At 43.2% G+C, this 12,760-nt stretch overlaps 1 protein-coding gene across 3 annotated transcripts in view; it reads right to left on the bottom strand.

Moving 5' to 3' along the window:
• Window positions 1-10,218, bottom strand: part of TICAM2 (TIR domain containing adaptor molecule 2) — a 42,981-nt gene extending 32,763 nt beyond the window's left edge. For all 3 annotated transcript variants that reach the window (XR_013814749.1, XR_013814750.1, XM_079793717.1), the window contains exons 1-2: window positions 9,999-10,218; window positions 1,918-2,038 (exon numbers count right to left, since the gene is read on the bottom strand). The gene's annotated coding sequence lies outside the window, so the exon portion shown is untranslated. The remainder of the gene's footprint in view (window positions 1-1,917; window positions 2,039-9,998) is intronic.
• Between the last annotated feature and the right edge of the window lie 2,542 nt (window positions 10,219-12,760).

Genomic DNA, 12,760 nt, shown 5'->3' with positions numbered 1-12,760 from the left:
TTACCAAATATCTTTGTGCTTTGATTTCACCATATGTAAAATGGTAATAATTATAGCACCTACATGTAGGGTTTTTAGTATATAATTATAGTACCTATGAAGATCAAAATGGCTTAGAACAATGCACCCAAAATTTTAGCAGCTGTTACTGTTATTACATACATAACAAAAGCTAAAGAAAAATTTACACAACAAACGCTTATGCTCTGGGACAGTGCAACTCAAAGTGTAGTGCATGGACAAGTTGCTAGTCTCTGAACTTTTTGGTGCCAGCCTATGTCAAGATAAGGAGATTGTGCCAGAGTGTCCATCAACCACATCAGTTAAATATACTGTTTAATTCTGCTGACTTTTTTTCATAGTAAGACATTCTCAATGAAGAAAGCAGCATGGTTTACATTGGATGCATGCTTCTTACATTATAGACAAGCACTTGGAGTAATATGCTCTAGGAGACACAAAAGAGAATATTTAGGTTAGGACTCTGCTTTCTCCCTAGGTTATTATTGCACCAGCCTCCCAACTGATTGTTCTGCCTGTCTAAGGCCTTACAGGCTTCTAGCCTCGTCTCCTTACTGCAACTATTTTAACCTGTCTAAAACACCCCAACTGAACACCTACCAGGGGCTCTCTTTCTGCCAGCATGATCAGATTCAAAGTCCTGAACATAGTATCATAGGCCCCTTATGCTCTGTAATCCTATTTTATCTCTCCATTCTAATCTCTCATCACTACCTTCTTCCCACCCTCATATAAACGCCTAGTGCAAAATGATCCTAACAAAAGTTGCTCCAGATAGCCTATAACCCTAGGACAATCCATAAAGCAAAAACATTAAAAATGAGATTAACAGAATTAGATGGAAAGGGAAGCTATAGACAAATCGAGGACCTAACACTATTAGGAAAAAATAGAAACAGCCAAGAGTGAAGTAAATATGAAATCAAAACCATATCAGTTAAACATGGTGGAAAGACTTGAAAAAAAATCACAGAATATGGAAAGGAAAAAAAGACACCCTCCACCCCAATAAAGCAATTTGAGAAAAAGATATAGCTATGAAGATTTCTTTTAAAAGACAACCAATAAAATGAAAATCAATGCATCTGAAACAGAAAACTCAATGATCATAACAAAAACATTCAAAGATATAACAGATTCATCACTCTAATCCAAATGATCAATCTTAATGATGACAACTAGACATTATGTACCTCCTGGTGTAATTCAATATGATTGATATGCACAGCCATAATGTATGGCAAGACTTGCTAATGATGTCGAGTAAGCACAGCATATAGTCTGGGTTTAGGGGAGAGGTCCAGCCAGGAGGTGGTTATTTGGCATTTAAAATCTAAAGGTTATATGAAATTATTAAGGGAGTGAGAAAAAGGAAGTGGATTTTGCCAGTTCCCACAATCATGTGAGCCAATTCCTAAAATAAATCTCCCTTCCTCCCTCCATCTCTCCCCTCTCTCCCTCCTCTAACCTATTAGTCATGTTTCTTTGGAGAACCCTAATACCACCTTCTTTAAAAGTTTGTTGCCCTAAAATTAAGAGTTAATGTTTGCATTTTTAAAACATTATGACCACTTGGGAAGAGAGGCTCCCAAACAATAAATAAAATAATAATCATTAATAATTTGATAATAAAATACATGCACATATACAATTTATAAATCTGTCCATGTATTTACCACAGAAAGAAAGTTTTTGTGTTCAAATCACAGCCTCTGAAATTTAACACATTTAAAATTAATGCATCTAGGACTAGACTTGAATCCTTCAGCCTTTACGTTTTCTGTCCGATCTAAACAGCTCCATCTTGTGGCAAATACATGCAAAATCAATGGGTTCTTTGCTTGTCAGTTCATACATTTTGATGTTATTAATAAATAAGTGTTGTTGAAAACTTACTCTGTACCAACACCTGCTGGGCTTTGGGGCTGTGAAGCCAGGATAAGTAGACGAGTTAGACCCACTGCACTGGGGCTTCACTCCGGAGAACGGGTGCCACGCAAGCACTGGGGAAGGACACCTGCAGCAGGGAACACGGGCGTTAGCGCGGCAGAGAGAGAGGTGGACGTTTCCACGCAGTGGGACCAGCATTTGCAAAAACACAGGCACCAGAGGGCAACTTTTGTTAGGATCATTTTGCACTAGGTGTTTACATGGCTCGAGTCCACATATATGAGGGTGGGAAGAAGGTAGTGATGAGAGATTAGAATGGAGAGATAAATAGGATTACAGAGCATAAGGGGCCTATGATACTCTGTTCAGGACTTTGAATCTGATCATGCTGGCAGAAAGAGAGCCCCTGGTAGGTGTTCAGTTGGGGTGTTTTAGACAGGATAGAAGTCTGTAAGGCCTTAGACAGGCAGAACAATCAGTTGAGAGGCTGGTGCAATAATAACCTAGGGGAGAAAGCAGAGTCCTGACCTAAAGAAGTGATCATGGAGACAAAGACCTATAGTAGGTAACAAAGGTGGGTGGGTGGCAGAAAGAAGAATCACATATGCCTCCCAAACCTGTGCCTGCTGTAACTTGGTGGTATTGCCATTCGCCTAGATCAGTGGTCGGCAAACTCATTAGTCAACAGAGCCAAATATCAACAGTACAACGATTGAAATTTCTTTTGAGAGCCACATTTTTTAAACTTAAACTTCTTCTAACACCAATTCTTCAAAATAGACTCGCCCAGGCCATGGTATTTTGTGGAAGAGCCACACTCAAGGGACCCAAGAGCCGCATGTGGGTCGCGAGCCGCGGTTTGCCGACCACGGGCCTAGATAAATGGGGGAGGCGGGTGTGAACAATTAATCCTGCTTGGAATTTATAGGTTTCCTGGTCATGGCAAAAGCCCCAATGCTGCTAGGTGGTGCAAGGAGGTGTCCCCAGAAACTCAACCTAGAGCCTAGCTCTTGGGGACCCCATAACCTAGAAGATGAGTTGTCCAGTAGGCACATACACAGATAGGTCCAATGCACAAATAGGAGAACATCTTCATGGGGGATAAAAGTTGGGCACTACTTCAATTCTGTGAGGAACTGAGACTAGGCAGAAAGTAAGGTGAGAGAACAGAGACAGAACCAATGCCAGACGGGCATCCAGAGGAGGAGGGGCCCGCAGAGGAAAGGGAGGAGTGGCCCTGGAGCAGCAGGAAAATCAGGCACAGATCGGTATCTGGAACTGAGGGAGGAGGGTGCTCTGAGCAGTGGTTGGTGTCCACTGCTTTTAGCACCTGGAGGTTGTGGGGAGCAGTGATGGAATGACGGGAGCCACCACACCAGACTGCAGTGTGCTTCAGAGTCCAGGACGTGAGGGCTCGAGGAGGGGGCGGGGGGACTTCCCCAAGAAGGAAAGGAGAGACCCAATAGTTACAAATGAACGAAGGGTCCAGAGAAGATTTCAGTAAGAAAAGTGATACTTGGAATGCCTAGGAACTGAAGGAATTTGCTAGGAGAGAAAAAGATGATGAAAAATATGAGGGAGCTTCTTAGAGCTGAGCTGTTATCTTCTTGGTCATTAGGCAGTTCTGCCTCTCCAACTTCCCCTTTCCTGAGGAAAGCAGAGAGAAGCCTTAGCTCCTGAGTGTGCCAGGTCGTGGGATCATGCTCCCGAGGAACACTGCACACAACGTGGTGACCTAGCGGCTTTCAGGAGAAGGTGAGTGCACTTCTGTTTGTGTGAGGGATAGTTGCATTACAATAGGTCCTCGGGTTACGTCGGAGATCCCTCCGTTCCTACAGCGGGAACCCACCTACATAAGCACCTGCGTCACTCACATGGAGCACATACACAGCAGTGATGAAGTGGGACAGTAAAAAAAAATTTAAAAGAAAGATAACAATACTGACCTTTACTTGTGGTAAATAAATAATAAAAAACATAAAGCACATATGTGCATACGTCAAAATGATGAAACATTTTTTTTAAATAAATAAATGGGAGATGGCGACGTAACCACAAAACAATGTACGCCGAGTCCAATGTAACCCGAGGACTGCCTGTATCTCGAGAGAGATATTGTTGCCTGGAAGTTTCAGTATGGATGTGAAGTGGCCAAAGGGGCATTCTGTAGCAGGTACTACAGATTTGCTTACGCAAAATTGATTCTGACTTCCTTTTAGTGTTCCTTCCCGAAATTCCTATATCAAAAGTACTTAAAGATGTATTTCCTAGACTCCCTTGAAGCTAGGGTTCAAGATGTTGTTTAAGTTCTGCCAATCAGATGTACTTACATGTCTGGGTTAACTATGAAGGCAGGCAGAGCATGGGGCCCCTATTTAGCTGGTGAAGACTTTAGCAGAGTTGTGACTCAGGAGCCGGCAGCTTCCCAATAGGTTTTTTTTTATAGGTTTCCTGGTTGTGGCAAAAGCCCCAATGCTGCTAGGTGGTGCAAGGAGGTGTCCCCAGAAACGCAACCTAGGGCCTAGCTCTTCAACTTTCCTGATGAGACTGTAAATCCTGCCATATCCTCGTATGCATACCTCTCTGCTTCAACTAGCTGGAGTAGATTCTGTTCCCTGCAACTAAACTGTGATTGGTACAACATCCAATTTCAGGGCAAAACAGCCTGCCACCTGTTTTGTAAATACAGTTGTATTGGAAGACAGCCATGCCCACTTACTTATGTACTGTCTGTGACTAATTTCATGCTACAAAGGCAGAGTTGAGTAGTTACAGGAGAAACCATGTGGCCCATAAAGCTGATGATATTTACTATCTGACCTTTTCCAGGAAAATTTTGCCAACCCCAGGACGACAGCACAGGAATGCCAGGACACAAGAGAACAGACCTACAGCCAGACAAGGAACATGTTGACTTGTCTTCACACTGAAAGTATTTTTAAAATACCAACTATGGTAACCAATACGAGCATAAAAAGGTAGAATTTTTTTAAAATTTCTTTTATTGCCCTAACCAGTTTGGCTCGGTGGATAGACCGTCAGCCTGTGGACTGAAGGGTCCCAGGTTCGATTCCGGTCAGGGGCATGTACCTTGGTTGCGGGCACATCCCCAGTAGGAGGTGTGCAGGAGGCAGCTAATCAATGTTTCTCTCTCATCGATGTTTCTAACTCTCTATCCCTTTCCCTTCCTCTCTGTAAAAAAGGAAAAAAAAATCAATAAAGTATATTTTTAAAAAATTTTCTTTTATTGATTTCAGAGAGGAAGGGAGAGGGAGAGAGAGAGAGAGAAACATCAGTGACAAGAGAGAATCATTGATCGGCTGCCTCCTGCACACCTCCTACTCGGGATTGAGCCTGGAACCCAGGCATGTACCCTTGACCGGAATTGAACCCAGGACACTTCAGTCCACAGGCAGACACTCTATCCACTGAACCAAACCAGCTAGGGCAAAAGGTAGAATTTTAATCCATCCTGATCTTATACTGAAATAATATTATTAAGAATCAGCTGGCATTTATTTATTTTCTTCTTTTGGAGATTGTGCAGAATTCATAAGGATGGCAGAGGCCCAGTATAAATAAAAGGATTAGCAAATATTACCTATTAATACTTATTTATAGCCCAACTAATTAGTGCCTGTATTTCTCATAAAAGATACCAGAGCTTGCATGAGAAAAGTTAGGGTTATCGGCTATCTAGGAGTGTAGCACCCTGCATCTTTCCTTCATGGCACTAATCACATACACTTTATTAAGTTGCTGCCTAGTTTCTCATTTTTCCCACTGGCAGGCTATAAACTAGTAGATTGTAAAGTCTACCAGAACAATGACCAAATTGGCCTTGTTCACTACTATACCCCCAAAGTCTCACAATCACCACTCAAGAAAACCTTTCTGAATGAGTAAATAAGACAATTCCAGATATGACTAACAGGTTTTTCGTTTGTTTTGTTTTGGTATGGTTTCGTTTAGAGAGATAGCCAAACAAATAGCTTTTTATCATCTGTATTAGATAAATTACTTATTCAATCAGAATAGGACTAGCCAATCCAAAGATATCTTGGATTTTAAAATGAGCAATTATATTGCATTTTTTAAAATTATGTGAACATAAATATGGTATATTCATTTCAGGACACAGCTCACGGTTCATATTTGGCAGAAGGCATTTTCTGTTATCTCTAGGTTAAGTACTCCTCTCCTGGACACCCATAATATCCTGTTCACAGCTCTTGCAATATGTATAGCACAGCAATCTTAACCTGTCTTCCTTGGTAGCCTGGGAGGTAGCTTCCACTCATTTTCCCATACTTTGTCAAGGAAAATGGCACCATCACTTTCCAGTTATGACTGCCAGAAACCTGAGGCATCACTGACACTTTCCCCTTCCTCTCTACACTTTCACTTCAAGCTATCAAAAATCCTGTCTATTCAACCTCCAAAATACATCTCTAATTGTTCCACTTTCCCTCTACACCACATTTTCACTCTAGATCAACATCTCTCCCCTAGTCCACTGCACTGCTTCCTAATTGGTCTCTGTAGGCACTCTGGTCAATCTAATCCTTTCTCCACTCAAAGCACTGATCTTTTTAAACACATACTTCGGATCAAGTTACTTCCACTTACAACCCAGCAATGGCTTTCTACTGCTCTTAGAATAAAAATTTCTTAATATGGTCAATGCTGCCCTGTATTTGACTTCTTCAGCTCCAACCTCGTCCCCTGCCTCGCTCCCCACTGTTCCTCCAGGTCCCCGCACACAGGTCTTTTTTTTTTTCTCCCCCAGATCCTCCAATTTGCTCAGCTTTTCTCCTGCCACAGGGTCTACGAAGACATTTTACTGCGATTTTGAAGAATGAGTTTTATGACTATATTTTCCTTTTATTAGATACTTGAACATAGTATCATGGACTAGCCAAAATTCTATTGAAGGTAAACAATCAGAATGTCCAAAAGCTGGGGAATGGCAATAACTTAAACTGTATCATACTATTTATATGACTGAATCCTATTAAATCATTTAAAATGTTTATGAATGTTATGAATAATTTTAATGACACGAGAAAATGCATCCATAATATTAACAGAAAAAAAGTAGAGTATAAAATAGCATATACAGTGTGATCTCAGCTTTGTAAAACTAACTGGAGAAAACAGATTGGAAAGAAGTACACCAAAAAGGTAACACTGATTATCTGTGTTTTGTAGGTGTGTGAATGTACGTATATCTATATGTATATCTATATATATGTATCCTTTTTCTAAAATGATAATGCAATCTGAAAAAAAACTTATTTTAGTAAATAAAAAATTGCTTTCTAGGTTTTATACTTTTAAATGGAGATTTTGCTATAAAAGCTTGATAGTCTGATGTCTACTTAGTCACTTAAAATGTGTATAATATTTTCTGAACAAGCTACTTCATTTTTCTTCTTTCTACTTAAAGTACCTGTTACTGGTACCATTAAGAAAGTCTTTAAATTAGAGACCACAACTTCCTACTGAAGCAAAGGAATTAACAAAAATAATTATTACATAATCTTTTTAGTAAACTGGATGGTATTTTTCTTTCATTTTCTGAATTTAAAAGTGAGAGCTGGCACTAAAGGGCAAATCTTCTCCCAAGCAGGAAGAACATTTTATAAAAACACAGAATTTAAGGGTAAACTGTATATCTTATCAAAATGAGGCTCAACAGAAAGATGGTTGTGTATTTTAATAATAGAGAGAGTCCAGCCTGGCTGGCATGGCTCAAAGGTTGAGCATCAACCTATGTACCAGGAGGTCATAGTTCGATTCCCAGTCAGAGCACATGCCCAGGTTGCAGGCTGGATCCCCAATGGGGGCCATGCAGGAGGCAGCTGATCAGTGATGTTTCTATCTCATCATTGATGCTCCTATCTCTCTCTTCCTCTCCCTTCCTCTCTGAAACCAACTAAAAATATATAAAAAAATATATTAGAGAGTCCTCGTAACCTATAATGTTCTAAAGGTGCCACATGCTTCATGGAATACCAGTATCTAACAGCAACCCACCTGAGGGTCAGTAGTAAAGAAACAAATGGTACAACAGGACCATGGCAGTACTGAGACAGAGCACTTGAACAGGGAAGTGAAGGTGCATAGCCTGTGATGGTCTACTAGAGGCCATGGCAGGCAAAGGGATCAGCCTCGAGGTCAGTGCCTCTACAGTGGGGTAAGCAAGGGAGAAGGTAGGGGATGAGGTCAGAGAAGCAGCCAGGAGTTAGATCACACAAGGCTTTGAAGCCATATTAAGGGTTTGTTTTTTATGACTGTGATAAGTAGCCATCAAAAGATTTTTAAGGGAAGTGAAAATTCTGGTTATACTTGAAAAAAGTCACTGCTATTTGTAGAAAGACGGAGGAGGAATAAGGACAGAAGCAAGAAGAGTAAATCTGAGACTTCAGTCAGCTAGGTAAGAGAGATTGTGTTTTGCATGAGGGAGGCGGTGACATGTGGTCAGATTTGCGGTATCTTTTCAAGGTAGAGTCAACAGAATTTGCTAGATGCTTGGATGTAGGGTCTGAGCTAAAAAGAAGCATCAAGGATGATTCCTCGAGGTTCAGCCTAGTTGAATGGCATTAACAGTTACTGAGACAAGGAAGGTAACTGAGGGGAACGTGGAAGGGGAGGACTGGGTTCTGTTTGGACTAACTCCATTTACAAGCTTTTTAGACTTCCAAGTGGAGATGGTGTGTAAACAGCTGGATGTATGCATCTGGTGCTCAGGCGAAGTAAAGCTAGAGATGAAAATTTGGAAGTTTTTCAGCCTATAGATGTTATTCACAACCATGGGATATGGCTTGGGATAGAAACTGCCTTGGGATGAAGTATGGCTAGAAAGAGAATATGGCCAAGAACTGAGCTCTGTGGTACTCTTAACATTTAGTGGTTGGGAGAGGAGAAGCCTGCAGACATAGGAGTACCAGTGAGGTGGAAGGAAGAGCAGAACTGGTGACCTGGAAGCCAAATGAAGAAAGAATATCAAGGAGAAGTAGTCAACTGTCATAGGAAGTGAAAACTAGGCACAGATATTGGATTTCCCCAATGGCAAGGGGGTGATGGAGACAAAAAGCCCAGAGGAGAGGGTGGAGGAGGACACTGGAGGAGTGGAAATAGAGACTTGGCCGCAAGTCATGGAAAGAAGTGTTGTTGTTTTTTAAATCTTTATTGTTGGAAGTATTACAGATGTCCCCTTTAGTTGTTGCTTAAATAAAAGGGAGCAAAGAAATGGGGGGGACCCAGAAAGGATGTTCGGTCTGGGGGCGGGGAGAATTATTTAAAGACAAGGTTTATCAGCAGTCCCGAATTTGTTAAATGAATAATAATAAAAAAATACCACGAGGAGCAAATGACTCAACAGTATAAATGTGGTTTATACTTCAAGTACCATACTGCTGGGCATGCGTCAATTTACTTTGCTTCAAAAGGAAGTAAGGCATTATTCTACTCCAGCTCCTCTACTTTCAGATTTAAATGAAATATAAACTGGAGTTGCTTAACTCCATTTATAACCAACACACTATTTAAAGTGTTCAACTATCTCATATTTTAAAGACACCCCTCTCCCTTCTTTTTTAAAGTTTATTGCCAGAAAGAAAAAAAAAATATGGAGAGTCCTTAACTAATATAATACCTAAAAGCAGCTCACAGTTGTCAGTCCAAATTATTTTTATCCAAACTAACTTTTGGACAAGAAGCCAAATAAGACCATCGAAACCTTCAGCATTTTGTGCCTGGCTGAGGCTCATGCAGAACCTTTAATTAAACCATTTAAGACGCTGGGCTATTTGCATGTGGCTCGAAGGTTTCTTTTCTTTTTTTAAAAAAAAAGGGTTTTCTAGTCAACGTGAAACTTACAAGGGCAGTAGAAAGTTCATGGATATTCCCTTCAGAGACAGGCACCGTCTGCCTGAAAAGACGGCGCTGGGCCCCCCGGGGACCCCAGGAGCGGGCCGCGCCCCGTTCGCCGCGGGCCGGGTTCGCTGGGGCAGCTGCGCGCGGCCGCCCGGCCCCCCAGCGCTCCAGAGCCCGGCGGCGCCGCCCCGCGACGCCCTACTTGCCTGGAAGGAGTGCGGGCCACACCGGGCCCAGCCTCGTGGCTTTTTGGTCTTCGTCTCCTGCTGAGCGGACCCACTCAGTGTGCGACCTCCCCGGGGCGTCGGGAGGGCGAGGTGTCCAGCCCCCGCCCGGCTGCAGGTCCCGTGCCCACGCCCACTGCCCTGCGCGCGGAAGTCAAGGCACCCAGAGTCCCCACCCCTCGGGGCCGCGCTGACACTTAACCCTTGGAGGTCGGCGGTGCGGGCGCCGCAGCTCCCCAGGGCTAGTGTGCGCGCGTGTGTGTATGTGTGCGTGTGTGTATGTGTGTGTGCGCGCGCGCGCGCGTGTGTGTATGTGTGCGTGTGTGTATGTGTGTGTGTGCGTGTTTGTGCGTGCGCGCGCGCGCGTGTGTGTAGGGAGTGGTTATAACGTGGCTGGACCTCTCCGCGCAGGAGGGAGAAGCGGACCATTCAGAAGGGCGGAGAAGAAATCAGAATTCTGACCCAGGCAAACGTGGACTCTTTCTGCGCTTCTGCTTTTTTTTTTATGGGGGGTCCCCATAAGCCCTGACTTTGAGGCTGGGGAGTGCGGGGGACTGCACTGTATCTGCTCCTAACAGACTTGGGTGCACTGCTTCCGCCTTCCCCGCGCGCCCAACACTGAACCCGCCAGTAAAGCCAAATACTCGATCCTACCATATCCACCGACGCTTCCCAAACCGGAGCCCCTAAACTCCAAAGGAAGGAGTGGGCTGTCTTAGCCAAACAGACCCTAGACCTTTCCCGAGGTACTGCGACTCCCCTGGTCCTCCAAGATGGCTCCTTGGGGTTTCCTTTCCCATTGGGGCTCGGTCACTCAATGTTGTTGCTGCAATCAACCACATCCCTGGCCAGGGATGCATAGCGCATCGCCCCGTCCCCTGCAAAATCACCTTTCTCAGGTTCCTTTCCCACAACTGAAACCGACTGAAACTTCTCTGAATTAAGAAAGAAAGAAAAAGCAATCAAGTAAAAGAAGCATAAAAAGCCTTATGTAAGAAACACCTGTAAGAACAGTTTTGCCTTTATTTGAGCCAAACAGATGGCAATTGCCAGGAAGCAAAATCTCAATGAATTGAGAAAAATGCTCCAGAGAGTTTTACATCTTATTTTATACATTACAATCAAAAGAGGAGGCATAAGGGGGTTACATGAAATTTATTGGTGATAGATTAGGGAAAGTGGGAAAAGGCAAAGCAGAGAAATCTCTGGGTCAGAATTAAAAAGTAAGACGAATAGACACATACTTCTTTTTAATAGGTGGGTATAGGACAGTTAACAATTAACATTATAACAATAACAATGAGGAGTTCTGTGGTCTTCCTCTTGTGGGAGATTGTGCCCTGAGGGGGTCTGGAAAAAGGAAATTACCCTGACATTCCAAACATATGTTATCCTAAATGCAAAAAGATAATAAGAAAGACTCAGCTGAGGTAAAGATTGACCTTTGTCGAGAAAGATCCTGACCCAGGACATGAATACCTGCAGGACCTGTTTTTGGTTAAAAAGTTTTAATTTCAGACCATCCTATGTGGGTACTAAAAGGTTAACATGGGTGGTGCACACGGGCAGGCTAAATAGCCATCTCAGATGGTAGATAAAGAAAAATCGAGGGGGTAGGGGTTGGGATATCCAAAGGGAAGGGCTGCACAGCACCCAGCCTTAGGGACATTGGATCGATGATGGCAGCACTCAGGAGCTGGAGTTTCATCCTTATACTAGAGGCCCGTTGCACAAAGATTAGTGCAATAGGCCTTCCTTCCCCTGGTTGCTAGCACCGGTTTTCCTCCAGCACCCGGGACCCAAGCCTTCGCTCTGGCTGCAGCGGAGAAGCCAAGCCTTTTCAGTCTTCAGTTGTTTTTAGTCTACAGTTGTCTTTAGTCTTCAGTCTTCGCTCTGGCCCGAGCCTTCAGTCTTTGCTCCGCGCCTGTGTATGCAAATTAACCTATCATCTTTGTTGGGTTAATGTGCATACTCACCCCTGATTGGCTGGTGGGTGTCGTGGAGGTATGGTCAATTTGCATATTTCTCTTTTATTAGTGTAGATGTAGTCACTGGAGGGAAGCTTTTGTCGTCAATGGCTTTGGGGGCTGAGGTGGTGGGCTTGGAATGCGATGGAATGCAGGAGTGCAATCAGGTGCCTTCAGGACAGTTTCAATTCCTTAGTTAGTCCAACTCCTAGTGTCTAGCAAGTTTTTCCTGGTCTTTTGTTCTCCTGCAGCAGGAAGCTTACAAATGGCCATTAAGGATCATATTGCCCTATAGTCCTACTTTAGGCCTCCCTGGAGTTTGTCAGGTTTAGTATGTGGTCTCTGTTTTGTTCACACTTATAAAGCCAAAAACTTGATCCTACCATCTCTACTTCAGGATCCCAATCCTAGTCATATCCTAAGAACCCAATTCAGCCGAAACCGGTTTGGCTCAGTGGATAGAGTGTCGGCCTGCGGACTCAAGGGTCCCAGGTTCAATTCCGGTCAAGGGCATGTGCCTTGGTTGCGGGCACATCCCAGTGGGGGGTGTGCAGGAGGCAGCTGATCCGTGTTTCTCTCTCATCGATGTTTCTGGCTCTCTATCCCTCTCTCTCTTCCTCTCTGTGAAAAATCAATAAAATATATATTAAAAAAAAAAAAAAGAACCCAATTCAAAAATAGCCCCTCACCCCTTCTCTTTTAATTCTCAGGCAATCCCTACTTCCTGCCACAGGTAGAGCTAAAAGTTATTTCCTGTTCCTCTACCCTTACCTAACA

Source organism: Cnephaeus nilssonii (assembly GCF_951640355.1).
Source record: "Cnephaeus nilssonii genome assembly, chromosome: 2".
NCBI classification, from domain to species: Eukaryota; Metazoa; Chordata; class Mammalia; order Chiroptera; family Vespertilionidae; genus Cnephaeus; species Cnephaeus nilssonii.
This window is presented reverse-complemented; position numbering and strand designations above follow the sequence as displayed.